The following is a 15772-nucleotide window of genomic DNA, read 5'->3' as shown; positions in this document are numbered from 1 at the left end:
TTTCTCCCTACCACCTTTGTTCTTTGTCATTTGCAGTCCCTTTGGCTTCTTAATCATTCTGGTTTTATAAACATTTTCTGTGAACCATTCCTTAATAATTACTCTGGCTTTACTTTTTGTTTCCCATGATTGTGACTACTCCATTTTGATTTTTAGATTCTGTTGTATAAGCAAAATGATTTTTTAATCACGCTTCTTATCCTTCTTGTATGTGAAAACAACTTCCTCCTAGCTAATTTTTAATATAGATTCTTTCAATAAGATTCAGTGTTTTAAAGCCCGACTTCCATGAGACCTTGCCTATTGATTAACTATATTTACTCAAGGTAGTTCTCTTATTCTATTGCTTTTACCTGTTTGGGGTTTTTTTGAGTTATGAACTTTATTATTTACTTTCATCCAAATTGTCTTCTGTCTTTAAATCCTCACCCAGGCCCTGCCTATTAGCTAGAACTGAATTTAAAGTAGCTGTTCATAAAACCTTGAAAAAATGTTGCATATATTCTTCCATTGCCTGTGTGAAGACTCATATACTGCAAGTTTGGTGTGTCCATTTCTGGGCTCCTCAGCACAAGAGAGACCTGGACATACCGGAGAGAGGCCAGTGAAGGGCCACAAAGATGATTAAGGGACTGGAGCACGTTTCCTATGAGGAAAGGCTGAGATAGCTGGCACTGTTCAGCCTGAAGAAGAGGAGGCTCAGGGCAGATCTCGTCAATGGATATAAACACCTAAAGGGAGGGTGCAAAGAGAACGGTGTCCAGTGACAGGACAAGAGGCAATGAGCACAGACTGAAACACAGGAGGTTCCCTTTCAACATCAAGAAACACTTTTTTCCTGTGAGAGTGACCCAGCATGGGAACAGGTTGCCCAGGGAGGTTGTGGAGTCCTCATCCATGGAGATACTCAAAAGCTGGACATGGTCCTGGGCAACTGGCTCTATGTGACCCTGCTTGAGCAGGGTGGCTGGATCGGATGACCTCCAGACATCCCTTCCAACCTCAATCATTTTCAGTTTAAAAAGCTCTATCTTAAAAGCAGAATTTGAACACTGGAACTATTTCTTAGGATCATACATAAGCAATGAGGCTAAAACAAAATACTGAACAGGTTTTCACTTGCTGAGGATTGTCATCACTGCACAGTAAATGCTCTCACATTTCTTAAGGAAAAATTAGAATGTGATAATGAAACTAAGGACTGCATTATAATGCATGTATACTAAGAGGTTAACCAAAGGTTTCACAGACAGAAAATTCTGGCATTTCCTTTTTCTCAGTAATTAGCATTGCTACATTAAAATTTTTTTAACCTATATATAATATGTAGCAGAATTTATATAGAAAGAAAAGGTTAAAAAGGGGACATCAAAGCCTTTTGGACAGTAGAAAAGGAAATAAAAGGGCAACAAAGATAAGGCATAGAAGAGTCAAAAAGTAAAGCCTTTGGGAGTAATTTCTTTGCACAAGGACCCATTAATGCATGTAGTAAATTTCCAAGGTCAACAACAGAAGTTAACACAAACAGTTTCATAAAGGAGCTGGGCAAGAACTTCCAGGGAGACAATGCTGTCATTTTTACTAGGAATGGCAAAGGACACATCAGGATATTTTCTCCTGTTTAATAGTCCTGTTCACGCCACATTCTTCTTTCTTTAACCTGCTGCTCTATAAATGGGTCTTTTCCAACAGTAATAAAAATCAATACAAAGCCCATTTAAAATGCAGAATATAGAAGATTAATGAATTCTTAGCTATAGTATTTTATATAGCAAAGAGAGCTGTACTATATAGAGGCACAGCAATTTTGTGTGAGGCCAGGTTGCTCTGCACATCTCTGTTAAACGGATGGGGACAAATTCCATCTCTCTCTTTTCCCTCATTACCATGAGAGAGAAGGTGTTAGTATGGGTTCATTGCCACTGCAAAGCTGCAGGCCTCTAAAGGTAGGTTATTTTCTTCCTTCTTGGATCAAGGTTTACTCAGATTATTTTTTATTTGGGATATTGTTATCGATTATTGTTATTACAGTGTTATGTTGGAGCTAAGCTATAGTTGCAATTGGAGCGCTGTTGGGTATGCCCTTGTAAAACTCACAGTCAGAGACAATTTCTTTCCCCAAAAGCTTAGTCTAAATAGAACAGAAAAAGGGTAAAGTGACTTGCTCGAAGTCATACATCAGTTGAGGCACAAACTAGGAACAGGATTTTCTTCACTGGAGAAATCAAGATTTTTGTCGAGAATGCGTCACTTTTGGGCCAGACAATAAACTACTAGACCGTACTACTGCAGAGTTCAGTGTCAGAGTCTTTGTCATTTTTAAACATAATTTTCCTCCAAGCACAAGTGGTATTGGTCAAAAGTCTTAGCTGAACTGAGCTTTAAAATATCTCAGGCATGGAGAAAAATGTTGGAGGAGAAATTATTTAAACCAGAAAGGACTTAATTATATGCAGTGGAGGGGGACATGAGCCACATTCAAAGCGAGTATATTCTTCCCTGGATGTGTAGGTGTAACTCCCTCGTGTATATTAAAAATGATCACTTACAAAATGATTTTAGATATATTAATGGACTTACTTCCAATCTATTTCTGCTTGTCAGATGTGTCACCTCACATCCTTAGAGTACAAGAATGGCAACACTCTCTTTGCTTTTGACAAGTGAACTAAAATGGAAATCAAGGTATTTCTATACAGGCTTTTCAAAGGAATTTACCTTTTTAACTGGAACAGGGATAGGAACTTTCTGAGATTCAGAAAGGTCCCTGCTGAGCAGGAGACTATTCATAATCATAGATAAACACACAAAGTTTCTGATAAGGTCAAAAGCACTAAGTTATGCTTTAATTGGTGTTGATTTTTTTTTGGTGATGAAAAATTTTTGTTTAGTTTTCTCAAAAGAGTATAATGAAAAAATGTGATTGTGTACAATCTTATACACAGCAAAAATCCTTTCCTCTGATAGCCGTTCTGTCCTGTCCTTATTTGCCTCCTTAAAATACTGTAATTAATTTTCCTGAAAGCCCACTTTATTCCTTTTTCCACTTCTCTTGCTATTAAAACTGGTAGAAAGATGTGGTTGTAATCTGGACCTGTACCTAGCACTGCAACAGGTGTTGCATTAGCCAGTGAAAGATTTATTCTTACCTGACTCAAAGTAGTAACCAAAGCACCCAAGGAAAGTGCCTGGCAGCCAAATAGGATTTCCTCATTTAGTGACCATAATGCTGCTGCCTAGCATCTCACTGGGCTACTGTTTTTTAAACTTTTGTGCTGCTATTGTACTTATGTAGATGTTTTGATTAGTGTATCATCCAGTTGCTGATATTAGTCTGCTTATGGACCCTTGTGTTCACTCTCTTTATATATAAATGATGTGAGATATTCTTCCTTTGAAACAGATGAATAACTCTCATGTCTCTAATGCATTTTATCGCAGTTGAGTAGTACAGATTTTATACTTTGTCAGCAAAAGATTTATAATCTGTGAACAAAGTTGTACATGGAACAGTCCTTCAGAATGTGTTGAAAATGTGTATGTATGCTGCATGAATCTGCTTCAAATCAGATTTTCATATTAATATCTGTTTTTATATTGTTTAACATTAATTAGAGTAACTGTGCATAATCATAAAGGTAATAAATAAGGCATGCCATTGTTTTAAAAGATTTACATGTACATAGTAAGAGATAGCCTGTGCTCAAAAACCCTAGATTTAGGCGAAACACAAGCACCCAGGAATATGTATTGCATCTTGCAAAATCTGTGCCAAGGAATTTTTGTTTGTTTACTGTTTCAAATCATGGCTAGTGGCCTAAGCTTTACTAGACTGATGCCTGGCATGAGATCATATAACTATACTGTAATACAGTCAATAACTGAACTTTGATCTCCTGTACTGTGGGCAACTGCTATGACAACAAGATTTTCCTAGTTCAGAATAGTGAGATGACTGTGCATAATAAAGGGGAAAACACAATCCCTTCGCCTGCTTTATTTGTCCAACAGGCAAAATGGTAACAAATCACATCAGTGCATGAAATGCAATGTTAATATAATTACTTACTATTTGTGAACTTTCAAAATGAATAAATAATACTAATTTTGAAAATAGTACACCACAATGGTGGTAGCTGCAGAATGCACTTGAAGAGATTTAAGGTTACAACCAAGAAGTCCAAAGAGCTTGCAACTATAACAGTCCAGCAAAAGAAAAGTCACAACAAATGTAGTTTTTAGGATCAAGAACAAAATCCCTCTTTCTGAGAAAAAAGATCCACAGCAGCATAGCTATGGGTAAATTCTGCAAAGTTTCAGTCTACACACAAGGCCCAATTCCAGCAGGCATTACTAAGCACACACCCATTCATTTCATAGGTTCAATAATTTTGATGAGGCTCTCTTAATGCGACCCAGGATTTCAACTTAAGATTTCTTATATCTGGAACCTTCCTGACACAGAAAATTCAAATAACTGAAAATGTAAAAAAAAGATAATTGTTGCAATTTATGTTAAAAAAAAATTTGTAGCATTCCATATTTATATGAATTACACATTCAGTTACATTCAGTTACCATATATATAGTATATACTTACTGAGTTGGAGATAAAAGCTGTACTCATCATGAGCTTTGCTTGGATAGAGTTAGAAGCTCAATGATTACTTTTTTAAGGAGATTTTTGCAGTATTTCTAGCAATAACTTGGGTCTTTTTTGTTGTGAAAATACATACATTTTTAAGATATTGTCCCTTTAAAACACAATATGCTTAACAAATGTGAATAATTTGCATTTTTGGCAATTACTTATTTTACAAATTAGATCACATGCTTCTGTAAGAAGGTACTTGTCAATCCATAGATGGACTAGTTATTCTGCTACTGGACTATACAGAAAATAACCACCAAAGTCCAACCATTTGAGTTTAAAATTTAGATATCCCGGATCTCCAGAGACTATGTATATTCAACGAGTGATTTCTAATAGAAACTAACTGAAAAGATTAATGACTATAGTGTGTTATCCAAAACAGACCTGTTTGGTGGACTAAACAAAATAAATAAATGATTTTCTGGTATTGTTAAATCCTGGTCAGGCTGCTCTGCCTTTTAAGTATGTCATTAATTCAGAGTACATGCAGCAACCTGAACCGCCAACTTGGCATAAATTAGTGAAGGGCATATTAGCTAATTCTCATTAAAACTACAATTTTCTTTCATAACCGTTAACATTCATACATATACAAAATCTTTTATTTATTTAACTAACTTTTCTCACACAGTCTAATTTCTTGGAAAAGAATATATGGAATTGAAATCAATCATCTATTCTTTTTTCAAATACCATAGTTATAGCTCAGGGAAGAAACAACTGCTGGCATATACAGGTGTTTCTATATATTGGTTAGCTAAATAATGAACTATAATTTTTAATGGGCTAAGGAATTAAGTAAACAAATAAAGTTAAAACTTTGAAAGGAATTTGTGTTCACGAACAAAGGTTTAGTTTCATTCCTTGTTTGCTAATATTATTTAGAAATTACTGTGGTGGCTGATCAGCACCATTCTTATTTCATGACAAGGTATGGATCTAAATAAACATGATTGTGACTTTATGTGTTTCCTAATTATCCCTTGTCATGGTTAACATAGCAATACCTGTGATCATACAGTGTCTATAGTTAAGCATTATCTTTCTGATGAGCCACCAAGAGTCAAGACAAATGAGATTAATCTGGATGCAGAAGGTCCCAAATACCTTCAGATAAGGTGTTCTGGCACATTCTCAAGTGCAGAAACAAGAATCAGAAAATAAAGGTCAATAGAGAAGCCTTAGGAAAAGGCTCTTCTTTAACTTTCTAGCTGGCAGTCCAGAGAGCTGTAGATCATTTAACAGTTGAATAATTTTTTTCTTTCTTTTTTTGTTCTTATTAAACATAGTCTCCAAGTTTGGATTTGGCCAGTGTTAGAACATAACTATCTTCCGTGCCGTGGACTTTTGTTTGATGGAAATGTGGAGCCAGAAAATTCACATGCAGCCATAACTCCAAAAGAAATGACCCCGGATTGACTCTAGTTTAAATTCACTGCCTACATGTAGCTATATACTGCCTCCAAGCTGCAGCAGCTTTTTTGCTGGTGCCTATAGGTGATGTACAGGAGAATCAAATAGCGTGCAGGACATAAGTGTCCAGAGATCCACTGACCTTTTCCCATTTACTTTCTTTTTTCCTCCTCTAAAAAGGTAAAGTGTGGTCTCTAAGTCACTTTTCAAAGACAAGCATATGTGAATCTGACAGTATAATTTTGCCCTTAATAAACAGAATTTATAGTGTAAGCTGTTTCAGAAGCCGTGATAAACGAGATAATTGGACATTATTCCATATTGTAACACAGATGGCCAAAATTATACCATTTAAGACACTTAAAAGGATCTGTTTGACTTCTTAAAAATATACTTTTATAATAATGAAATTCAAAGTATATACTTTTCTTCAATGACAAAGGTATTTTAAAAAATCCATCAATTATCATTCTAAATGTGTCTTTGTAAGCCAGTTTATATTGACAAGAATACTGAAATATAATTCAAAGCTTAACTTGACTTTTAATGGTATTGAGAATTCTCATGTAAAACCTAATAGTCTTTGCTTGCCAACACTTTTATGGTGTATGTATAAAAATCAGTGTTCAATCATGTAATATTCAATATATTGCATATTTATTATTTTGTCTATATGCAGGGGAAAGGCATAAATGGAACATAAAATATTGATACAATCATTTGCAGAGGCCTGTGAAATCTGATGTGTGTATATAGTGCAATAAAATGTACATTTATAAATAAAAGCACAGAAACCACTGTATTATAAGTCAAGATTAAGAAATACTCCCAGTTTTGCTATACTTCTACTTTCCTGGTATTTTAAAAGCCTGATGATCTAAGAGCACACACATTTACTTATCTTTCAAAGACATAATCACACTGTCATCCATTTCAGTACCACAAAAGATGGATAGCATAACATGGACTTAAAATGGGTTCATTAATTATCAAAAAGATAAGTGTTTCATCAGGTATATACAGCAGATAATATTTATCTTTTCTCATAGAGAAAAAAGATTAAAGTAATTCTTACACACATACTGGAAAAGAAAAAGGCTGTACCACTGAAAGTTTCATAAAGTGACACTAGATAATACACTCTGCCACTAAAGACAACCTTACACAAACACAACCGCAGATGCCTTCCATCACATTCAACTTTGGCAGCTAAATACCAGAATGAAACCATATATTCCAACTTTAACTATTTCATAAACTTCCTTTTGTGTCTTAGCAATTACACACACACACATAGACTGCTTTTCAAAAGTTAGTGTTTCTGCTGCAGTATTTGATAACTACTTGATAGCTATAGAGTAAATAATTTCATTAACTGTATAACACAAGGATACATGAAAACAAATACCACAACGGTGACAATCTCTGAAAGGAAATATCAAGTCCATCTAGGTATTACTAGTGAAATTGTTATGTGTAGTAAAGAAATATTACTATAACCCTGTCAGAAAAGAAAATCTGACAAAATAAAACAAAATGGGTTATCCTGAGTTATATTTATCAATGATCTGGTCCGAAGTAAGATCAATGAGAAACCAAAAACCTCCTGAGAAATAACTGATTGAAAATGTACTGCCATGGACTGGAGAATGCATATTACATTCTTAATTTTCTTTTTTTAAAACCAGTATTTCATCTTAAACATTTCCTCTGAACAATGTTCCCAAAGTTGAGACACTGCAGCTGCAATTATCAGTAAATAAGAAAAAAAAATAGGTAAGAGAAATAATTTCTCATCTATAATTTCCGAAAAACTATGTGTTATGTTTGTAAAGATATTCTTTCACAAGCCATATTACCCTTTATTTTTACTGGAAATAAGTTTGGGAGAAATAGCTGGTTGTGTAGATATAAAAAATCAACATCCTTTGTAGTACAGAATTTATATGCAAGTAGCATCCATTTTACTAAATATTTTTAGTCTGCTATAGACACAGATTTTAAAAGTTGTACCTGTCACAACCTTCTTTTCAATTAGAAATTTTCAGTAAAAATAGAAACATTATTCTTAAAAACTTCCCAAGCTAAAAACTCAAAACGACCCCTCTCTCCTTCCAACTACAACAAGAAATCTGGAGTGAGGAAGAAAAAGCAATGCTTAAAATAATACCATATATGGCTTTCAGATTTGGGCTCAATCAAAAAGCAGTGAAATTAGTAGAGACTCCCATTAGCTTTACTGAACACTGGATCATATTCTTAATATCAATCAGTAAATCAGTTTACTTACAATATTGCATATAATTTACTACACACTGCAAAACTAAATTGTTACCTGATTTTCCTTAAGGTAAAATTGAAACTGAAAAAGACGGTCGGTTTATGTGTTACTTACAAATACATGCCCTTTTTGAATATTTGTTATGATCTGTCCCCACATACATGATTTGCAGCTCTAACAGTTGCAGAAATAAGCTTAGTCAAGAAAACACTTTGAAAAATTTATTTTTAATAAACACAAATAACCCCCCCATGTTTTGTAGTTTGGCAAAGATTCAGTGATTCTGAGTAATGTGCCCTCCTATACATTTAGCAAGATAATGCTTCAGGAGATCAGAACACAGAAAAATACATTGTTAAGGTACATGTATCTAAGGGCATTTCATTAACTCAGGTGAAAATACAAGCCATTAGAATACTGAAAGGAAAACTATTAAGAAGTTGTATCCATTTTGTATGTTGCTCTATTTAGCAGCACTTTTTCCATAGAATTACAGCTTGCTTTTCATCATCATTATTGATTCGTCCACATGCCTTATGGACATTGATAAAGCGATCTATTGAATCTTAATGGCAAAAATGCTAGGAACAGTATTGAAACTAGCACAGGTCAGTGATTTTTAGTGTCAGAGACTTCTTGAAAACGTTGTCCTGACAGTTTGCTTTTCCACAGCTTCAAAAGAATGTTTTAATGGCACATAAACTCTCAAGATGTTCTAAACATGTTAAGGAAAGAAAACACAGTTTAGTTCAGGCCTATTCTTTCCAAAGCTGAAGAAGTGAGTTTATTTCAAGTTAAAATGACAAGGCCATTCCTATTGAACCTTTAAAGAGATATATAACAATAAATAAAACACATCCAAAGAGCACAAAGTTATTTAAGTCTAAATGCTAATATTATTCCCATTAAAGGATTAAGTAATTAAACATATGAAGAACTACAAATGCGTGACTGTTTAATTCCTCAGCAACAAAAAGAAATACTCAGCATTTAAATTAAAATCTATATCCATTCCTTCAAATATGTGAAGTGCACTGAATAAGGAGTTCAAAATGTAAAAATCTGATATTGAATAAACCCTGGCCATAAAAATATTACTGAGTTTTGAACTGGTGAAGAATGTACTGGTCTGATCATGAGTTTTAACTGAGTTCTTTCAGATTGTTTTGTACTTACTAGTGAATTTATTTTAAGTATGGATAACTGCATTTTTTTTTGTTGTTTAACTAAGTTTAGATTCAAATCAGATGCAAAAACTGAAATGAAGCTTTCAGACTGAAACATTATTGTGTTTAAAACAACACATCTTTTTTATATCACATACATACACACTATATTCAAACAATATAACATTCTAATAAATGAATCTGATGAATCCCGTTTTCTTTCGGGAAAATGCCAATGACATTCATACACACTGAATGCATCTCTGCAATCCAAACAGAAAAAACACATAAAAATCAGAAGTGGATTCAGCAAGCACATACTACGAAGAAGTTAGCCCAGGGATTGCAGAGTGAATGACAGCCTATTTTCTGCAGCTAACTCAAGATTAGAATTGGCACCTACCCTTATGCTAATGAACACCTAATTAGAGACACCTCCTGTTCAATAAACTGCTCTCTTATCATCAGTTAGATTACCTGACAAGCCCTTTCACTCCAGTTCTGGCCCACCAAGAATCTTCATTCTTTTTCTCGTCTTCTTTTCTGCAAGAGAACTGATCCCGCTTAATCCCTGGAATAATGTAGCTCCTCTTGTGGAAGAGCTGGTTTCCCTCTTCCCCTTTTTACATCAAGCTAATGGAGCCAGTAGGTATTCTATTGATCTTTCTCTATGTGGTTTCCTCAAGGATTTGACAGACTTCCTTACAGGTTAAATATCCAGGCTTTCTGAAGTGGCTATAAAGCTTTGTTTTTGATTTTTCAAACTTTTTTCTCAAACCCTTGCTCATCCATAATCTTTAAAAGCTCAGTTGATGCCATGCAGAGTACAGGCTTATTTCTTTGCTGAACTAATCTAGACACTGTCTAGTGTTGAGTACAGTTGTCTGATTCAAATCTTCTGTTACAAAGCAGATGACATCTAGCTAGATGTCATGAGAAGAGACTAACAATGACAATTCACTTATCCCTTAGAAAGAATCAATTCTCCCACAATGCATCTGTCAGAGAACTCTCACTCAGTAAAAGCAATTTTTCTAGCTGTCTGACACTGTAATTGCTCTTAAATTTTCAATGAACGTTTTACAAGAACTCCCTGAACCATGATGAAAAACTTAACTTTTTCTAAAAATGAGAGGCTGACAGGATGAAAGAGGTCTTTCTCTTTAAAGCTTTGCTTGCTTGAGTAGGAATTCTTTCATATCATCAACAAGCTGTTGAATAGAGGATAGATTACTTTCCATTTATTTCATCAATCAGATTAAAGGCTCTCCTTCACAATGCCCTTTAAACAAGAGCTGTTTATGATGTCCTCCCAGGTTCTACTTTAATGTAGTATTAAATCACCCTGAGCAGAGAGGCAGGCAAAGCATATAAATATGATGAATATCTGACAACATTTAAGCATTGCATACATTCAGGTCATTTCCCTATTTCTTGTCACTCTACAAAAAATGTGAAATCCCTCCATCCTCCCAAGCAGTTTTTAACGATACTGTGTCATTTTGATTTGCCCATCCTCAAAAAGAAAAAAAGAAAAAAGTTGATATATATAAAATATATATATATAGATGCATAACAGTTCTATATCTAAGCTTTTGCGCCAGAGAAGTATGCATGACACCAGCACACAGAACTGCATGTCCACACACTTCTTTAATTAAGATTTAGTCTGAAAGATGGATTCACTTGTAGGCGCAGCTCTGTTCTATTTTTAGCATACATAAATATTACACAGGAAAAAAATAAATGAACTGCTCCTTTCATTTTGTACACAGTGGAACAGTTTTATTAGCATGAGAAATATGTACAAGCTGCAGCTGATTATTAAAGAAAAATCAATATGACTTTTGGTGTTATTATTGACTACCACACTAAAGGCACCATTCCTTATTATCTGGATAATTCCTCAATTCAATAATACTAAGCATACCAAAACATATCATTTTCCCTGGTTCGCTGTGGAATTATGATATACAATAATGAATTCTGAAATCTTTACATATCATGATACTTTTAAATAAAGTATTTAGACATTCTAAATGCCAGTTATTTCTGTTAGAAATGGGGAATTCTAATGCAATCAATAAACATAAACTGTTAAATAAACTTCATACAATCAACACATAAATAGTAAGACCATACTAAAGAGACTAAATTTACATGTTTGTGACAATTCTAGATTATATTTTGGGTTGCTTTTTTTTTGAATAACCACCCCATAACAATTCTAAAAACAGATACAGGAGCTATTACTAATATACATACAATAATAAAATATACATACATTAATACACATAGAATCATAGATTCTGTGGATTGGATTCTGTTTGGATTGGAAGGCACTTTTTAAGATCATCTAGTCCAACACCCTTGCCGTGGGCAGGGACATAGTTTTATTTCTAAAATAATATATAAAGCCAAAACTTAAATGAATATGATTGATTTATTACATTGAGAAGAATTTTTGTACTTTTTTCTTCCAAAATATTTCCTTGTAAAATGTCCAGTATGCAGGATGAGAGTAACTATTAGCATATTTGCTAATGTGGTAAATATATGCTTGTATATAAGGAGGCCTTCTGAGTATGTACTTTTTATACATTGGGGTTGGAGATGTTAGCAGGAAATGCCCCTAGAAAGCAGAGTTCATTTCCCTTGATTAATTTCTTAAACAAAAAAGGAATTATAGGTCCTTTTATCATTCCCTTTATGGGATGCTACAATTAAAATAAGAGTGTATAAACTCATTCTCCTCTCCAAAACCACACTTCTACAATATTTTTAACAAAACATGCCTTTAATATTTGGACTTCTTTCACGAACATAAGATTTCTCTGTCTCATAGGCACTGATGTTTTCCTTTTACCTTTAGCTCATGTGCCCAAGTACATTACATACACACAAACTCCTCCTGAACTTGTCAGCATAAACATTTCCATATTTCTCCTTTCTGCCTTGATTACACCCTCCCCCTGACTGTTTGTTACATTAGTATTTTCTCTGCTTTTTCTCTTTTCACAGTAAAATTACAAGAGCTGGCAGGCCTTTTGCGGTCCCATTGAAGTCAATGGGAAACCTATTTGTGTATGTAAGGACTCAAATTGCTGGAGGAGATCTGTAAGTTGATTCACCATCAATTTGCAGAGCTACTTCCACACATCTGGTGTAAAAATTCATGTTTATACAGATGCCAAATTGAAGAGTAAGACTTCTCTTTTTTTGATTAAAAAAAAAAAAACTGTGGTCTGACTTTTTGGACAGTTTTGTATTCTGAATCATCCTTAATAGCCATAATATGCTGATCTCATATCACAGCAGTATCTGCTGAGTGCAAAGGTCAAGGAAAAAAACTATAAAGTTTTATCACTTTTGAACTATTAAACACATTGTGCATAAAAAATTGTTAATTTTGACAAAATGTCATTGGGAAATATTTCTTGGAATAAAGAAAGTGTTTCTCGGACTGAAGAAAGTATTTCTCATTGCAAACAAAGTAACAAGGAAGAATGAAGGATGCCAGGTGGTGGAATTTCAATTTGTCTAGTGGCTACTTGTCTAACATTGTCTAAGGACTCATGATCGAGTAGAAACTTGAGTTGTGGTTTTGTAGAAGCCCTTGGTACAAGATAATTCAACATAGTAGGTGGATTTCTTTCTTCTAATTTTAAATAAAGGAAGAATTATTAGTTTCCTAAGAAGGAATGTTTCTTGCATCTCTATGAGTTTTGCAGGATGAGGAGAATATTTTCTTCCTAGATCTGTCGACTTAAATCCCTAAAGAACTATCCAGAAATGCATCAATTTAAAAAAAAAAAAAAAAATGGCTCCTGCTTCTCTTATAACATAATTTAGACAGCTATTAGGAAAAATAGAACTTAAATATTTTACAAGAAAATATACAAGCTGCATTCTGATAAACATGTTTGCATTATTTTCTTAAGTAGTTTATTCTAGTATCTTTAGATATGCTTAAAAGCGCAATATATTTTCTTGTGTTAAAATTCAGATGAGAGTCATTTGCCTTATTTCCTACAGAGAATTATAATCTCCATTTTGTTATGTACTCTAATGTATTTGGAGAAAATAGGCAATATGGACAATCCTTTTCTAGGTCTCAATGGTATTTCCAACATGTACCACAGAAGGGGAAAATTCTGGGCATAAATCACCTTTTCTGCCCAGAAGCCTTCACAAAAGAAAAGCAAACCCAATAATTCTACCACTATTCTATTCTAAAGACTTCTCTACAAGAAGTGCTATGGTTCTGCAAACATTTTCACTCTCTGCTTATTTTAGGAAATAGCAAGTGCATTTATTTTCACTGTGGCGCTCCCAGCTAATAAACCTGCTTCTGCTCTCCCTGAAATCAGCAGGGTGATTTCAATGGGAGCAAAGTTCAAGGAAGGGTCTATGGAGGTACCCATCTTTAAGAACACAAGAACACTAACGCCCTCCATCATCTTCGGTGGGAAAATTCGCAGACTTCAGGTTAGACACGTATTGAACTAGGGCCTGAAAATTATATATTTTATATATAAGACATACTAAGTAATCTCACAGTATGAACATGCAAGTAGGAGGAGATGATGACTGTTATTACTGATATTCTTTCAAAATATTTCAGATCCAGACATTTTACAGATAAGAAAATTATGATCAAATGAAACAATTTGTAATTTAGAAAATGTTGTTATGTTGGATTCAGCATCATTTTCCTTTTAATAGAAATACTTGCAATAAACTTGGACCACAAAAAAAGTCAATTTAACAATGCAGCAAGAAATAACTGCTTTCTTAAAGGGTATGAAAGAGTGACAGGGATTATGTGATCAACGTACTGAAGCTATTTACATGCTGATTTTGAGAGGGATGCTGTTGGTGTGGGACTTTTCACCCCCAAAATCTCAAAGAACAGAAAATAACACAAAGTTCAGTTTCAGGATTATAATTGTTTACCCGGCAATTCTACAATGATGCACTGAGATGCAGAAAAAATTTCCATTCACATCATATGCTTTGCATCTCATTACTTGAAATGATAAACAAATTTTCTCTGCTATTCCCATCATTGTATTTAGTTCTGTTGCCAGAGAGTAAAAATAACTATCACTAAGGAGAAAATATCAGATAAGAACAAAAAATTACAGCATTTTGCATGTAGAAGCTATTCCTAGCTCTTTAGTGACATGTGCTGTCTTGGAAGAATCCTTTTCCTTTATCCATGTCCTTAAATTGGACAAAATTTAAAACACTGTGATTACATAATTTATATTTTGAATTTTCTTATGATATTCAATTTGGATAAATCAAAATTTTTTTAAACTTTGAGTTGCATTCTTTGAAACTATTTTGATTCTGATAATGAACTCCCTTACTTTAGAATTCCAATATATATTTTCAAAACATTACTTTTGATGTATTTTTTATACATTTTCTATTATTGCACATTTTCCCTAGCACGTCAGTTGTAATTGTGAACCTCCAAAGGGTGCTTAAGCTGGTCCTGTAATAGGTGTCTAAGGCAGACAGGATGAATCCACTGACTTCTGAGGGAGCCTGTTGACTTGATAAGACTGGAAGCTTATATTACGAGCTAAGACATCTATCCAAAGTGTACACTGAAAGTCATATTAAGACATTTCAAATATTATTTTGGTATATTATGAAATGTCACTAGAACTCATGCAAAGCCTGTCAATGAAGTAATGCCAAAAATATAAAAAGCGAAAGGAATTACACTAAAGATGAATGTTCAGGATTTTGACAGTAAGGCTTAGGAACGAAAATTGTGCAGGTAGATTACTCTGCCAAATCCCCACAGCTTTCCCAGCCTTTTAAAGGACTCAAGTATCCAAATATTTTTTTCAGATCAGTTGGCTGTTTTCTGATTGCCCGTCTCTCCAGGTTGGACAGCCACCAAATTCAGAGTCAAAAAAGTGGTCATGGGAAACTTGGCACTTGGAGAGGCTCTGGGAGAAGGTATTTGTGAGCGGTTTAACCAACTGCTTGTGTTGGTCTTCACTCCCTTCTTCATTCCCCTCCTTACCTCTTATGAGTACAGGACTGGCACAAGCAAGAATTGAAAGTATTTGCACACCAGTAAGTTTACATTGGGACTTTTTTTTTAGTCTTTTCCTGTGGAAATGGAATAGGAAATTAATTGATAAAACTTGATTGCTGCCTGTCATCTAGAAAAGTTTAACCTCTAGAAGGTATGAAGTTAAACCTCCTATTTTAAGTGATTCCTTACCAAGACAG

The sequence above is a fragment of the Gymnogyps californianus genome, chromosome Z (genome assembly GCF_018139145.2).
Source record: "Gymnogyps californianus isolate 813 chromosome Z, ASM1813914v2, whole genome shotgun sequence".
Lineage (NCBI taxonomy): Eukaryota > Metazoa > Chordata > Aves > Accipitriformes > Cathartidae > Gymnogyps > Gymnogyps californianus.
The sequence above is the reverse complement of the archived record's forward strand: the minus strand, read 5'-3'. Positions refer to the sequence as shown.